Genomic DNA, 17,693 nt, shown 5'->3' with positions numbered 1-17,693 from the left:
TTTTTTATAGGAATTTCCCACAAAAGATGAGGTCCAAAACGGATATTTTCAGGACCACTCACTTGCTTGGAAAATATATACTCTTTCACCTTTGCACCCCAATATTGTTGTTTTTGTGTTCTATAATTTTTTGTTTGTTTGTTTGAGATTTGTTTTGTTTGTTTGTTTATGTCTGTTTTATTTGACTCTAAAATTGCATGTCATATACATACAGTAGCGCGTATATAGGTCAACTCGAACACTATTACTAACTTCATTTCCCGGCGGAGGTCAGACACTTGCAGCACTTTTGCCATTTTCTCCCCATTGTCCAGTGCTGTTGACGTTAAGCATGTTAAATTTCCCATTGAGGCTATCGTGTCACTGTTCATTTCACGTTTGAAGCTTGAAATATTTCCGCAAAATTCCCCATACAAACCCATTTAGGGATATAAAAATGTCCCCAATTTACCCTATATAAACCCATTCGAGGCTCAATAGTCCCCAAGTACTGCAAGCATTTCTTCTGTTGCCTATATTTTTGAATTGTTGATATGCATTGCACTGTGTGTGAGAATATATATATATATATATATATATATATATATATATATATATATATATATATATATATATATAATAAAATGAAAGGAGCGAATTTCTTTTATAGTTTACTTTCTAAACTCAGTTACAACCTTTATATATAAAATGTAATCTGACAGAATTGTGATATTAAGTTCCTTTTTCATTGTCATCCACAGAGAAAACAACTTTTGGCCTAAAACAGAAATCATAAGTTTTAACATCGCCTTTCTTATATACAAGGTTGATCAAAATTTAATGTTCACTCCAAAAGTAAATGAAGCATCATTCCCATCTGGTTTTACACATCCCTGCAATCCCAAGTTGGGGTTTACTGGATGTTCATAACAAATGCCATTAGATGTGCTCTCCATCGCCCCGTTAGAAGTTGAGCTTGATGTAGAGCTTGACGTTGAGGAAGATCCTCCACTGGTAGAATTTGTACTTGACATCGATGAAAGAGTGGCCTGAAAAGTATCGTCAAATAATATTCATATTATCTTATACAAAAATAACAAGACATATACATGCTTATATACATAGCTTAAGTGAACTAGCACTGGTAATACTTAGGCGTCTTAATCGCTTCTGTCTATACCTCTTTTTCCGCTTTCCCGTTTCTTCCTTACACATACCGCAGCTTTATAGGAATGATAAAATTAATATTTCAAATAAAATTAAGTATTATGCTTGAAAAAACGAAAGCAATTTACATTCAAATATACATATATAGTGCTACGACTCTATGGCCACAAACTAAGTAGCAAAGAAGAAAATCAAAACCATCCAGTTTTGAAAAACTGAACAAACAGCTTAATTGTGAATGTTATAAATGAAACTGAGAGGAACTTATAGTATTATGAAGTGAATCCAATATATTCCTTATAAAGGTTTATGAAAATACTAAATGAAGGAAAAGTGCCTTATGAATTTCAAAACCGGAAACGTACTGGTGGTCCAAGAACTTTGACATTGACAAATTTCCTTTATCCATAATTTCTTCGAATAATTTACAACAGTTCCTGAATAAGTGTATAATTAAAATAATGAGCAATCTAACTTCAGCTGAACTGTAAAAACAAATGTTTATTCCTCTTATATAATATCTAAGTACAGCTTAAGACTCGTCTGAAAACTTACAAAAGGAAAACAATAAGTATGAATGACTGCAAAAATGGAAATTAAACTCATTACTTGATTCTCATCTTATTTACACGGTGAATATCGCAATAGACCTCAAGTGCAGAGTACACTACACTTTCTGCATTGATTTCGCCTAGCAATGCGACACAGCCCAACCAATAGGAAAATACAGAATTGTTATCGAAACTTAGAAACTCTATCAGCCACTGAGAGTTTAAGCCATACGCGCCATTTAAGTCTTAATATTAGGACTATTATTAATAATTGTCAGCACATACGTAAACATTTATTTAAAAATCCTATGCAAGATTCTGATCTTAACAGATTAGTCATGTAGGCAAACCGAAATAAACATATTCAGTACCGATAACAGTTATGAATAAAATGATTACAACTAGACAATATCACATGCTAGGAATTACAAAAAGTATATATATATATATATATATATATATATATATATATATATATATATATATATATAATTTCTTACATTCCAGTTTATGTCTACCATTTCGATGTAAAAAAGATCGTTCCTTTTGTATTGTCGCATTGAACTTGGCTGATATGAGTGTCTCCCAAATTGAAGTGATAAAATGGGTTATTTTGTGCAACAAGACAAGGAGTTCTTTTGTGAAGGTTATGGGTTAGTGAAAGAAAACAGAAAACGAGCTTGACTCAGAAAATTTTACGTGAAAAAGGATATATATATATATATATATATATATATATATATATATGGAATTTGTTTTCGATACACACTCTACCTAGACTTAATCTGGAAAGAAATGCGCAATGTGATAGAAAAACGAAACACATTTTTTTACAGTTTACCGGGCATTTGACAACTATAAATATATAAATAATGGAAATAGTAACCACTGTATGTCAAACTGATGCTGTTGCAGAATTGTTCAAATTCACAGACATATATTTAATTACTTACGACATAATTCCTGTGTGTTTCTCAGAACTGATTGAATACTATTTTGTTTCCTTATCCTTTAAATCAGTTATTTGAAGATGCGAAGCATCTCCAGCATTTATGTTTGTTCTTGTTACAGTCCAAATTGAAACAATATTATTGTTTAAACAAGCGTCAATAATAATAACAATAATAATAATAACAATAATAACAATAACAATAATGTATTTGGACGTAAGATATGGAAGAAATGCTAATGTTAGGAGAAGATCGGAATATATGCGTGGTCGTGAAACAAACGAATAAAAATGTAAATAGGAAATTAAAGGAAACATATATCATACCTTACAACTTTTCGATGGTGAGAAAGGTTGAAAGTCTTGAAACGCCGCTTGAAGTTCCAAAGCTACAATTGAACACTGGCTAGGAAGGGTGCCTGTTATACGTGGGATTTTATCACGTGACAACATAAAAGTTTAATATTATATGCAAGAGTCAATTTGTTTATTGACAAAGTTTTATATTGGCGCTTGCCATGGTGCTGTTGACGTCAAAAAGGCTTTTAGCCACGTTTTGTACTTACTCTGCAGAGCAGAGCGAGATTTTTGCTCTATTTTCATCGGTTTCGAGACATATATAACATTTTATTGTACAGTAACACATATGTGATTTCACATTTAATTTAACATATCAACCCTCTTCTCCAAGCACCAAAAACTATACATCTTAATACGAAAACAGAAACAGCTAATCTACTACAAAGAACACGATGATTGACCCTAAACATACTGTCTTCCCATCTTGCCTCAAAACACATATCCCCTCACCACTCATATACACTTACTCGCGCCTACGACAAATTGTGCTAAATGTAGAATGCCGATGTGTAAAAACGTTTTGACACCGGATGTAGGCTATGCAGTATAAACGGATAGGCAAGTAATGTGTGATTTTTTTCTCTCCATATTTTGATTCCAATGCGGATTGGGAAGTGGTATTATCATTTGCTTACTTCACTGCCTTTGCGAGCACTTTTCTACCTAATTACGTATTGAATATGGCATCAAGAAGACCTAGCAGGATTTAAATCAGGTGTGTAAGGCTGTACAAACATGTTGTATATATTGTCCTTTTAGCAATGAGAAGAAGATGGATTATGGGTTTATTAATTGATAACCCAGTGTTCGGTATAGGCTTTCATCAAAATTAAATAGATCGGAAGAGAACATTACCGGCTTTACACATATAGTGAATACCACGTTTTTGAAAAATATAGATTGACAAGATCTATGCAATATTCATTAATATGGGCAGAAACTTTAGCCATTCAGATTTGCTTGTATCATTTAGGTGCACGTGAGACATTAGCGTTATTAAAAGAAACACACCATAATATATGAGCTATTCAAATATAACTTATGATTTGAGTAACCAAAGCTATATCAACGGTTGTAATTGATGTTTATATGCAAGCATATTAGTTATGACCTGAATTTTAAATAAGAAATTGTAGCAAAGGCAATTTTGTATTTTTTATGCAGTTTAAAAACATATCTCAATAATCTTTATTAATGCCATTACTTACTATATATTTGATACTGAAATATGACTGTCGAGGAACATGATATTGCCACAACGGCAACATAACGTTTATCGAAACAGTGGCCACATCACTTTTTGAACTACGTTATTTTCCTTCTAGGTGTTATTCAGACCCGTATTTCCATATTTTGGCATGTATTTTCTCCTCTTTCTTTTTCTCTTTGCATCACTTTCGTCGCTCCCTTCCACCGCATGAGGATGCATATATCGTAAAAGGTGTCCATTGCCGATCATCTTGTGTCCATTTATGAAGTGCCATAAAAGATGCATAAAAATGAACTCCTAAATAGCAGATGTATTGTTTTCTACCTGACTCAGGGAAACGGTAATTGGCTGACGTTACATACAGCTATGTGTCACTCATTTAATAATGAATACCTGTAATACAGCGATACGAAAGGGACACATTACCGAGAGGAAAATCGTGATTAAACATAGTAATACTAATGCTTCAGTAGCAATTATAACTTACCTCACAATGGTTTTTGAAAACGATGGATAAATCAGGCTTTGTTTAAAACGACGGAATTAGGTGACAATCGAAAATTGGCAACAACTTCTGCTTCGAGTTAGTATGAGATCTTGCCAATACCAAGGCAACATAACAAAATTTTCGTTTTAATAAAGAGATCAATAAAACGACGAACGAAAATCCTGACATAAAAACTCTCAATCATTAAAATCATTTGTTTAGAGACGTTAAGCTCTGCAGTATGTCAGACACAGCCTCTATGTTTTATTTCAAATCACCACACAACAGTCCACGCATGATGACAAAATCAAACAAATCTTAATTTTGGTACGAACATATTACATTACATACTTTAACAAAGTACACAAATCGAAATAACCATTTGTATAGGCTTGGTTTGCTATACATCGCTGCCCCAATATTACTTTACAAATTAGAAATTACCTTTTCTCGATTTTGTAATGCATATATCAATTATCCTGGCACAACAAGGAGAAAACCCATGCAAATCGAAGGCTTTTGCTTTTTAAAAAATGTGAATCAAAACTAAAATCAACCTAGTTTGGGTAGATATCCATAAATATTTCATTTGTTAAGTGGGAACATTTTGTATTCATACAGCCGTGATAATACAATGGTTTCACTTCACTGCCACAAATGACTAGCAATCCACACCTACTGGGTGAAAAATGCACATTTCTGTAAAAATAAAATATATAAAAATTTGATATTCGAAATAACTTTGTATAGTCTAATTCTGCATAATTGTAGGCTAGCATTCAATTTCTGTCGCATAATTCTAGTTAAATTTTGTTCAACAGACAAACAAGTTTTGAAATAATGCTATGTTTTTTAATAAGTAAAATAACTCTGCAAGGATCTGTTTGCATGAAAATACAAATAATATTATCTTCTCATCCTCATAACTTGAAAAAGGAATCTCTAGTTTTCCAGTTCACGATTAACTCGGCATATATATTCGATTGCAAGGAAAATAAAGAAACAACAATCAATTTCAAGCTGACGAGATATTTATGTGGCATACGTGACTTTGCAAACGCACCTAAATAGCAAAGGTTTTTCACTAACACATGAATACATGTATATTAATTTCCAACTTTGGATGTTTGCTTCACAGGAGATGTAATATATGATATTTCATTAAAAACATTGACAAGATATACGGATTTACTACGCACATTCCTTTACAAACAATACATCCTTTGTTGACCGCCAAGGGGGCCGTGGTTTATTTACCTTTGCATGTGGTGAAATTCAGCCTGACATGAGAGCTCAACATATCAGACTAATTATCCTTGCTAAAAGCATTGATTTTCATTCAACTTATTTGAATAAGGGTACGATAAAGTGTTGTTTTTATTCTGAGCACGCACTATGGACTCAGATAAAATCCGAAATGTCTTACTGAACAAATAAAGACAGCAACGCAGTCTATTGATTTAGATTTGTGTGTTTACCATATCTGATACACAACAGGTATCTAGGTCCCCGGCAATCCTTCTTCGGACTTAATTGACGAATTCTTCTGGATACAATTAAATTCAGTCTCCACTAGACGAATATTACAATGGCCTGTGTGACAGTAACATCAACAATGAGTTGAGTAGATCTATCCTTAATGGGAGCCGTGGTAGCTCAGTTGCCAGAGGGTTAACCACGTAATATAATATCGCATGTTTGATACCCACAAATATGTATGTACGTATGTATGTATGTATGTATGTATGGATGTATGTATGTATGTATGTATGCATGTATGTATGGATGTATGTATGTATGGATGTATGTATGTATGTATGTATGGATGGATGTATGTATGTATGTATGTATTTATGTAAGCATGTATGTATGTATGTATGTATGGATGTATGTATGTATGTATGTATGTATGTATGGATGTATGTATGTATGTATTTATGTACGTATGTATGTATGTATGTATGTATGTATGTATGGATGTATGTATGTATGTATGTATGGATGTATGGATGTATGTATGTACGTATGTACGTATGTATGTATGTATGTATGTATGTGCGTGTTTGGTGTAAACATAGGAAATTCGTGAGATTAAACACCAACGTACCGAGGACATACCTCAAACTGAGGACGTCCTCCGTTGGATGGATGGAGTGTATCTTTCCTCCAAAGCTGGCGACAAACGTGCCCGAAACCATGTCCTTGATTGCCCGGTGGAAAACGAGTGAAGAGATTTCCGATATCAAATTATTCCTTTCAAAAAAGTAGTATCTCTCTTTAGATCCAAGCATCAAATACCTATAACGTAGCTAAATTATAAGAAGACAAGCTTGTGCATATACCATTCCCTGACATTTTTATTAATATTTCATGCATATCAGACATTAGTGATGGGAAACGCACAATACATTCATGCTATGCACGTCCAATACATGCAAATAAATCTACGACATGTCGTACGAAAGAGGTACACGAAACTGCTATTTGAAATAAGCATGAGTTCCTTGTAGAGTTATACCTAAATGGCATAATTATCCAACCTATCTGTACAGTTAACACGTCCTGTGTGCGGCGATTTTTTACAAGCGTAAAAATATTGAAAAGACGTCTTTGATATACAAAATTTATTTTATGATTATTAAATGAACTGTATCCGCCCCTATTTCATAATATGCCTACTTAGTGTTAAAACAGCAGAGAACATATGTGAATCTAGTGAGAGATTCCGTTAAGGTGACATCGAATTATCACGAACCGAATTGGGTGAGTTATGCTGACAGAACTTCTGTAAATATATAGAAAGATAAATGTAGTATGTAGAGGTCAAACATGTATCATCACGATGATCAGTCCCAAAATGAAACATGTAATTACAGCAAAATGTTTTTCATTATCGTGCTCTTAAGACCTACGACTACACGTTGAAGGATCCATAAACTGTTGACTTCTTTTGGTGATTTATTGACTTTGATTTACATATCATGAATTCTGTTTGCGTCCATAGTTCTGTTGCAAACGAAGTCTTGTTAAAACAACACACAACATGTAAACACCAGGCATCGATCTATATTGTTTTCCCAAATTTAAGGAGTTTTTTTAACAATAGCCGAAACGCTCAGGATGTTCTACTGAACAAACTTCTATTAATAACTTAAAAGACAATTTATTTAGAGCTGCATTAGACTGTAATATTCTTGCTCATATAGTCTGTTTTCAGTAAGTTTTACACAGAAGGCGACGTGGAAATAAAAGCTGTTTTTAAACTTCAAACGACCGATACAAATCACCATTATGAGATACCTTGCATTACCAAATGTATAAACTAAGTAATTTGGAAAGTGAACAGTTAGAGTGCTTTACAATTAAAGTGTATTCGTTTTCATTCATGGCACCCAACAAATAAAAGAGGATAAACTGTTTGTAAATATGTAATAGAAAAAAATCCCTATCCACTACCTCTATACATGCATGTACTCTCATAGTCAACTATGTACTTCATGTATGGTCTTACTGAACTTTATAGCCATTTAGGAATTTTAAATTCAGTTAAAATAGAAAAGTTTTGGTTGTTGTGGTTGTTGTTTGTTGGTATATCATTATTATTTGTGTTAAGGTAGATATAAAACACTATACAGATTTCAACAGAAATAATGTTGTATGCATGATCCATTTATTCAGACAAAATGACTTGAAAAATGCGAAATACTCAATATGGTTAACAGAAATATTCGGTCTAATTTTTAACATTAAATCTGCACATGCCAGAGAGAGTAAGAGAGAGAGAGAAATATTGGTATAAGTATTATGCAACGAAGATATTATCCTGTTTTGTCCAAATGCGAATACTCATTGGCGATAAGGCCAGTTAGTAGTGAATAGGGATAGTATAGGGTCTATGGGACTTATCATTAAAAACACCCCTGGGACAATATAGGGTCTATGTAAATTTAACATGGAGAAAAATCGTGGGACAATATAGGGTCTATGGGAATTAACATGGCCAAAAACCCATGGGACTGTATAGGGTCTATGTAAATTTAACATGGCCAAAAACCCTTGGGACTGTATAGGGTCTATGTAAAATTGAAACAGGGAGGGTCTCTATTTTAAAACAAAAAAAAAAAAACAAAAAAAAAAAATAAAAAAACAAAATAAAAAAGGGGTAGTCAATGGAAAGGCTATCTCTTTTCGAGAAATATGGCTGGCCCTGAAAAGGGCCTTTGGGTTTTTCTTCTTCTTTTAACTTCTTAACTTCTTCCACGATCCTCTTATTTTGTCCATCATTCCTTTCTTCTTTTTCTTTTCTGTTTCCGGCAGCCAGTCCGGGTGGCCCATGGCCCGGAACTTCTCTTGGATTTTCATCCAGTTTGTGTTCAGTTTTTCTAATTCATCCCTTTTTTTCTATTTTCTTCTTCTTTTCTTTCCTATGACCACTTTTCTTTGATCTTCTTGACCTCTTCGGTCAGCACATTCCTCATTAGTTCTTCAGCTTTCTTAAGTTTTTCTAACCCCCACTTCGCGAAACACCAATCTGTCCATTCTACAATGTCTTCTAGAAAGCACCTTGCACTCGTCACATGATCTATCGCTTCTTTTAACTTACCCACTTTGACATACGGTGGGTTAATTAAACCTCTGATTCTCTTCTCCTCATCCTCTATCATTTCTTTTACAATATTTACGGATAAGTGGAGGCTGGTTACTTGTCTTGAGACGAAGTCTTTTGTCACTGCATACCTCCATTCCTGTTCAACCCTTTCTACTACACTCAATCCATCTACCATCCAATACCAACTTCCCATAAGATCGTTGTATAAAGCTGAAGCTGCTGGCATCTTCTTCTTTGCTTATTCCGTAGAATGGGTTCCAATGGCCAACACTGTTAGTTTTATAATAAAAGCGCGTACGTGAAGGAAAACATCCCCCTAAAACATAAAATTGATCTTACCTAGATCATGACCCAACAACGCGCGGACGTGAAGGAAAACATCCCCCTACTTTCTCATTTCATATAATATAACCACAACTATACTCTCTACATACGCTAAGAATCAATAAATAAACCCATAATCTACTATTCACACAAACTTACTTTAGCATTTACAAACACAAACACAAACACACAAACTTACTTCAGCATTTACAAACACAAACACACAAACACATACACTTCCACTATCAATAAAGAGTTAGTGTTTATATTCACACTACTCTACCTACACATTGGCAAATCTATAGTTATTTCTTTTCTAGAGTATTGGGTAGCCCTTAAAAGGGCCGTTTTTTTAAACTCCAGATGCACCTATCTAATGGTTGCACCTTCCAGGCCTGGCGCCGCACACGCATCTTTGACTTCAGTCTCTTTTTACTTTTTGTCTTGAGAGTGCAGAGGCGGGATGATTCGATTCAGCACCCCAATCCTCTGTCTCGGGAATATTGTATGACATCCTCTCTTCTAGTTTTTTTTTCTTCCTCTTCCCTCTGTCTTCTCTCCTCTTCGTTCTTTGTTCTTGCTTCTTCTACGATAGCCTCCGCTGATAGTTCATTTACTATGCGCCTGGCATATTCCAGGTGCATCTGGAGTTCTAACAGTTTCACTATTCTGCTATTCATTCTTCTGGCTGTGTTGATCAATCAACAAGGGTAGCTAGACTGCCCAGCGAGTTTCAATTTATAGTGAAAGCGCGGACGTGATGGAAAACATCCCCCTAATAACATAAAATTGATCTTACCTAGATCATGACCAAAAAAAAACAACAACAACGCGCGGACCTAAAAGAAACACTCACTCACTTTTTTATGCTACCCATCACTATTGTAAACTTTTTTATAAATCACTTCAATAGACTATCCACATACGCAAAGCAATCCAATCTAACCCTAAATATACACCTCTAACAGCCCAAAAAAAACAAACATCATTTTTAATCTACTACCCTTACTAACTTACCTAAGCACTTACAAACACTAACACACAATCACATACCCTCACCTTTTTTAAAAAAAGAGTTAGTGTTTATTTTCACACTACTCTACCTACACACATTGGCAAATTAATAGCTATTTCTTTTCTAGAGTAATGGGTAGCCCTGAAAAGGGTTGTTTTTTTTTGTTTGCTATGGCATTCTTTTTAGTTTCTAAGAATGCGATGTCCTCTGAGGATAGACTTTCTGGCAATAGGTCTGCTTCTTCGGAAAGAGAAGAAGAACTCTTTAGTGTCGATACGGCAATCGACAAAGCCTCTGTCAGCTTCAGGTTGTTGCTGCTGCTGTTGCTGTTGTTGCTGCTGTTGCTGCTGTTGCTGCTGTCTCTGAAGTCTGTACTTCTCTGTCCATTCTTCTTTCTCCCTGTTCATTTCTTCTCTAAAGAGCTCTTCTATCAGGTCTTCAGTGATTTTTAACATTCTCACATTCTCTATTTCTTCTGGCTTCGGTATCAGACTGTGTCTGACCCTATGCAAATTCACGTAGGCTTCGTTGAGCTTAGCTAGTTTGGAACACATCTTCTTAGGAGGATGAGTCGACAATGGATGGTTAGACTGGGAACAACCCCGGTTCTTAAAGTCAAAGCGCGGACGTGAAGGAAAACATCCCCCACACGGTTTTCGAGTCGCAACGTTCAATGAGTGTCATGAGAGGGATAGTAAGAAATGAAAGAGCATCAATCCAACAGTCTTATAGCTAAACAAACCACAAAGGCATTTTTTTCAAAACACAACATTTTTTATTCAAAAATCGCTTAACACTAAACAACAACTCTAACATTTTTAACAATAATCCAACACTATAACATCAAACAACTTTTTTCAAATCACAAACATTTTTTCTCAATTGACAATCTACTTTAAACAGGCTGACAACGTTGTGAATGAAATTGTGATTTCCACTGTTGGAAATCATTAGGCCATTGATTGACACTACGTTTCCTAGCTTGAGACGAAAGATAAGCATAATGGTCACAAAACCATCGATCTACTTTCACATCATTTCTTGAAGAAGAACGAGGATCAAAATGAGTCACTAAATGTTCTAAGGAATAGCCCAGGCTGCGATGATGCAGAAAATACACACAATATTGTCCACACACCAAGGAATCTGTGCCTTGTAATTTCACATTATTGAATCGGGTGGTTTGAGCATTTCTTCTCATAAAGTCAATGATATCGTCTTCCAAAGGGGGCAATCCGTACGAATCGAAATATTCCACACATCCTTCTTGAGGAAAGTAGACGGCTACCCAGTGGGTTCCTGGGAGATGACTGTCGTCCGTGTTGATCACGTAAGCTTGATGGTCTTTAGGTTTGCGATGAGGGAGTTCATCTTTAGCACAGACGACAGGATTCCAAGAAGCCGTATACGAACTGTGGTTCAAAAGGTAATAAAGTTCCCAGGTATCCATTGTTTTGTGTTTTTTCTTCACAGGTAATAATAAGTTGTCAATTCGATCCTGACTTTTTGCTTGAAAATGTCTGACGAATAAACGGTTATTCGTTCTGTTTCTTCACTCTGATTCAGGAGAGCTTCGATACGATGGATCTCTTGAGTGGTTAATGGTGGACAAGAATGTTCACGCAAGTCTTTATACCACTGGTGCAACACGTCTTTGTTCGAGATGAGACTCCAAGCTTCGTCCAGATACTCGTCCAATTTTTCTTCTTGACTTAACATTAGGCATTTATCGTGTTGAATTTGACTGGGATGATCGTTTTGACATCCATAGCAATTTTTCTTGATCAATTCCGTCATTTTATTGACCAAGTGTTTGGCAAAACAGGAGACTAAATGGGCTTCTTGTTCTGGCCATCTCGACTTCATCATGATATCTTCTTCGTCTTTATCTTGAGATTCTTCTCCTTCCACGGTCTCCTCACATTCCATGTCTAAAGTTTCTCCACTAGGTAAAGAGGGATAACAGTCTTCCATGACTTCTAATAGTCTAGAATGACTTCTCTCAAACTGTTGATTTCTATCGTATTGTCAAATTCTGCATACAGGATGACGTTCACTGTCTCTTTCAGTTGTTCTGTAAACTGAAGTTCCACACGAATCTGGCCGGATTTTATAGGGTGGAAATGTCCCTCGTCGCTGCCTTGGTCTGGAGTGAAATCGAAAGCCCACAAAGCGTAGCCTCCGTCATAATCGTCGTACGTAATACCGTGACTGGTGTTGGTTCCTAACTGTCCCGTGGCTTCGTACAGGGACAAGTACGATCTCAAGTAATTCTTCTGGGCAAAGTCGGGTTCGAAAGGTCGGGTACACAAGGTCTTGCCATCGCGACTGACTTCGATCTTGGACACTTTGTAATGATGAAATTTGAAAGGATTTTTAGCGAAGTGTCCGTTGAAGGCTTCATTCTCGACCATACCAAGGATCAAACGTTTGGGTAACTGTCCTTGGAACAGATGATCTTCCATCATGGATCGCTGTCCCCTAGGAATGGTGAAGGTTTTCACTTCCACGCGTCGTATGGGATACTTGGCGGTCGTTCTGCTCAACGTCTGACTGATGTCGTTTCCCACTTTGGGTAACACTTCCACGCGTCGTACGTATAGTTTGGCCTCCACGATTATGCTTTTGGGATTGCCACCAGTAGTAGCATCCTCATTAGCCAACAAATGGAAAGCGGCACTGCTACGATTCAGTCTCAGGCGAACATTCACTCCGTTTAGCAAATATTTCTCTTGCAACCACATGTCCAAATGCAAACGATCCATCAGTTCTAAACTCTGTCCATCTTTGGTTCTGTTTCTTCGTTCTACAAATCCCTCATTGGTGGTTGTTTTTGATTTGGGGTCAGGTTCAAGACCTGTTTCATTAAATTCGCCCGCTTCGTCAGGTTGCCACAGCACACAGGCATTGAGATGAGTATCCTTGGCATCTATTCCGTACGTCAAGAGATTTTCCAGGTAGGCACGGTAAGGGTAAGTATCCATGCTGCTGCTAACCAGTTTGTTGTTCAAGTAGAAGTCCACTGAGCTGAACAAGGAATGCATGAAATTGTTGATGGGAGCTACTTTCTCATCGCCCATTATAGAATCTCCTCCCTTATCTAGAACTTTGACTTTCAAGTACAAGTAACTGCTGTTCAGATCGATGTAATCTTCCGGCTGTCCTTTGATTTCAAACTCGATGGGAGTGGAATCGGCCAATGAGGAGATGGGATTAAATTCCACCCACTGGGATTCTTGCATGGTCATCATGGTGGGGGGCATGGCAAACAGATCCAGTTCCGTCTTGGAACAAGCGCAAGACTCTCGGTGCATCATTTTTTTCTCTTTCTCAATAATCGAAAACGTCTAAGTCTCGAACGGTTCTTCTTTTCTTGGCCTTTCTCGCTTGAAGTCTGGTGAAAGGGTGTTTTCTTCGTCGTCTCTTTCTGACTTGTCCTTGCTGAATGCCAGACTCGGTAGCGTGCAGGGCATTTATAGATGTGTCTCGTCGGCCCAAAATGTCTTTGCTCGTTTGCAGCAAGACATTTTTGCCTGCCCTCATGAAGGCTTCTTTAGGGTTTTGTTTGTCGATGATGACATTTTGGAGAAATTCTTTGCCTTGCGTCAGTGCCGCATCTTTCAAGGCGTGCAATCCGCGTGTCACCATCGGTTTCAACACCGGGGCCACAGAACGAAAGGCCGATTTTAACATATCTCCTAAACCGTGTCCTCGCTGTCGAGCCACCCCTCGGTACACTGGATACATGACTTACTTACGAGTCGTGAGAGAACCGTTTTCGAAAATGGAGTTTCACCGTGACTTTTCCATTGGTGAATGGAATATTTTGTCCCAAATCTCCTTTTATAGTAATGTTGACCGTGTCCAAATAAGACTTGCTGACAGGCAAATAATGAGGATGGACAAATTCGCGGTGGACGTGGTAAGGGTTTCCACCTTCCTCGTCAGCGTTTGCGGCAGAATCCACTTTGAAAGGAATGACACGCAGTAACGGTACGGAGGTGTGTCCCACCACGTTGTATTCAACCACATCGGAATACACGAACATCAAATTCAGTCCTTGGTTCAGTTCTACCGGGGTACGAAAATACTGGCCAAAAGACTCGTTGCTGTAAATGACTGATAAGTCGGGGGTTTTTTTTTGTTGTTCTACATTGTTCCTCATCTTCATGTCACCTCCCAACATGTCAAACAATTCATCATACAAATAGAAACCCATGATTTTATCCCCCTCAGGAAATTTCATCAGGAAGCGACGATCTGTTTTGTGGTATTCCAGGGTGACAGTTTTGTTCTTGACATTCTTAAAAGCTTCCCCAAACACGCCATTAAACTTGGTGGCTATGGTGTTGACCAAATGTTGACCACTAAAATAATAGCCTGGGGGAATGAACAAGTGATAGGTGGTGTACTTTTGATTTTTTGTGCCAGGGGTTTTATGCTTATATGTGCTATGGGTATCCATCCACTGTTGTATTTGTTCGTCATAAACTTCCACATCAAATTTATTTTGATCGGCAACGACATTGAGGACTTGGGTCGGGTGAATCATTTCCACTAAAGCCACTTCCCAATGGGCTTCGTGATCTAAGGGGATGGCCTGAGGTAATTTGGCCGTGTAACAGCACAACGTGTTCTTGGGAAACACCTCCATGGAACTGTCACTGGGTAAGGTTAAGTAAAATTGGTTTTGGTGACTCATAATTCCAGAGTTCTGTGGCTGTCCGAGGGGATATTACTGGACGTCAGAGGCGTGTCCCCGCCCAAAATGGGGTTCTGGTTGTGGTTGTTGTTGTTGGAGTGGTGACTGGCACTGGCACTGCACACAACGTTCCCGTTCGAGGAGAATTTCAGGGAGGGATTGGGAAGCAGGTAACCGATGCAACTGCTCAATAAAATGGTCCACAATTGTTTGTCTCCTTGTTGCAAACTCAAATTGGCGATGGCTGCCCCGATGACACAATACACCACGAAGATTTGGCAGAAAAAGACGATTTGCGTTTTAGGCACACGTTCTCCACACCACACCCGCAAGGGTTGTTTTTGTAAATCTTGCACAGAAGAACTAGCGGAAGAAGGAGTGGTCGACGTAGCTGCGTCTGATGTGTGAAAGGGCATGATGGTCACTTCTTCTTTTTATAGTCGATGACTTGCGAAGCGTCGATCCAAGAATCAAAACTGGGTGGATATCCTTTCCAACGTACTTTGACTTCTTTGACACGTCGTTTGCCCACTTTACGGGTTCTGCGTTCGAGAATGCTTTCGATGTCGTACACGTCGTCTTCTTTTTTGGTGACACGTTGTAACTCGGGCAAATAAAACGTTCCTTTGAGTACTTCTCCGTTCATGTCTTCCAATTTATAGACGGCAGGATGACGACCATGCACTCGTCCAGTGACGCGAAACAATTCGGTCGTCCAGTTAGGTAAGTAACCTTTGTCGAAAGTGCGTTTGGTTTTGCCAATGCGCACCCAATCTCCTACGGCCAACTCTCCAATTTTCTTGGGGACAGCCCTCGTCGGGGACGTACCAAACAGGCGCTCAAACACCAACACTTCCTTGTCGGGAGTCACGTCTTGCGGGGCACGTCCGATGCTTCGATGGTACGATCGGTTGTACGCTTGCACCAGGTGCGGTAAGATGTCGATGTACTTCAGAGTGTGGTGATGCGTAAAATATTTCCACATGCGTTCTTTCAAAGTGCGTTGAAAACGTTCCACGATGCTGGCTTTGGTTTCGGGATTCTCGGTGGTAAAAAAATGAATGTCACGTTTCTTTAATTCTTTTTGGAAAGCTTGGTTCAGAAATTCGGTGCCTTTGTCCATTTGCCATCGAAGAGGGTGACGGCCGCTTTGTTTTAACACCTGTTGCAGGGCTCGCACTAACTCGCTGCTCGATTTGGAAGTCAAGGGCACGACCCAAGCAAATTTGGAAAAGACGTCGATGACACAAAACAAATATTTGTAGCCGCGATTGTAGCTGGCCAAATGAGAGACATCGGCTAAATCGGCTTGCCATTGATGATCGATGCCTTCCATTCGGGTGCGACTTCTGGCAAACTTGCGTCGAATGGGCTTGTGTAAAGTGTAGGTAGCTTGTTCTTGTAACCATCGTTGCACTTGAGGTAAACGGAGACTTTTCAGTCGCGTTTTGGCAGCACGATACAATTTTTGAACTCCTGCGTAACCTGCAGGATGCGAGGGATCGTAGTAAATGCTGGCTAAGACTTTTTCCATTTTTATTTTTTGTGTTGGTGTGTTAATAAGTCACCCACTCTTCGGTGATGCTACTTTGGGTGGGTCGAAAGGGGGGTTTGGAAACGGATTTACGTGTCCGATGGGCTACGGGAGTAGAAGTCGAAGGTAGTGGTGGTGGAGGTGGAGGTGGCAATGGAATGGCTTTGGTTTTCTTTTCTTTTTTCACTTCTGGTTTCCCTTCTTTCTTTTTCACTTCTGTCGAAGGAGGCGTGGACATCATCTTTTTAACCCAAGCTTTCATTTCTTCTCGTTGGGGTGTGGGGGATGGGGTCAACAAGGATGCTGCAATCTTACTCGAAATGGGAGCTGCTAACGGTGTTTGAAACACTTCGTGCGTCTCTTCTTCCTCAGGTCTTTGTGGGGTAGCATCTCTGGTGACCCTTGGGGATGGTAATGGTGGTGGTGGTAATGATGATGATGGTGCTGGACTTTTCATCAAGGTCTTAAAATCTTTTAGAGTGGGTAAAGCTGTTTCGTCTAAAGCTTTCTGGTGAAAGAGTTGCATTCTTTGCAAGAGTTGACCGTACTTTTGCGATTTTTCTGTTTCGGACAAATCTTGGCGATCCATCAAGGATTGCAGTTCGTGTTGTAACTGGGACATCTCGCTCAAATTGGGATTGGGAGGTAAATGCGGGGTGCGTTGTTCTTGCCACCGATGGTATTCCATCCATCGTTTGTAAGGCACTAAAGCTAGTTTTCGTCCTTCCATGGGATTGTCAGGGGTCGATTCTGAGATCTTGGGACTTCCGAAGGCCTTTTTATCTTGCTCCCACCAGTCCTCCCAA

General features: G+C 38.2%; 1 long non-coding RNA gene across 2 annotated transcripts; it reads right to left on the bottom strand.

Annotated features, from left to right (window-relative positions):
* Nucleotides 1-637: 637 nt before the first annotated feature.
* Nucleotides 638-3,667, bottom strand: LOC149773144 (uncharacterized). 2 transcript variants are annotated; one of them, XR_016417457.1, is made up of 2 exons: nucleotides 2,974-3,667; nucleotides 638-1,028 (listed from the first exon to the last, which is right to left on the bottom strand). It is a non-coding gene; the product is annotated as an uncharacterized LOC149773144 (long non-coding RNA). The 2 variants fall into 2 exon arrangements; XR_016417456.1 differs by lacking the exon at nucleotides 2,974-3,667 and adding an exon at nucleotides 2,198-2,233.
* Between the last annotated feature and the right edge of the window lie 14,026 nt (nucleotides 3,668-17,693).

The sequence above is a fragment of the Sinohyriopsis cumingii genome, unplaced genomic scaffold (genome assembly GCF_028554795.1).
Source record: "Sinohyriopsis cumingii isolate HCF-2022 unplaced genomic scaffold, ASM2855479v2 utg000873l, whole genome shotgun sequence".
NCBI classification, from domain to species: Eukaryota; Metazoa; Mollusca; class Bivalvia; order Unionida; family Unionidae; genus Sinohyriopsis; species Sinohyriopsis cumingii.
Note: the sequence above shows the minus strand (reverse complement) of the source record. Positions and strands in the feature narration are given on the sequence as shown.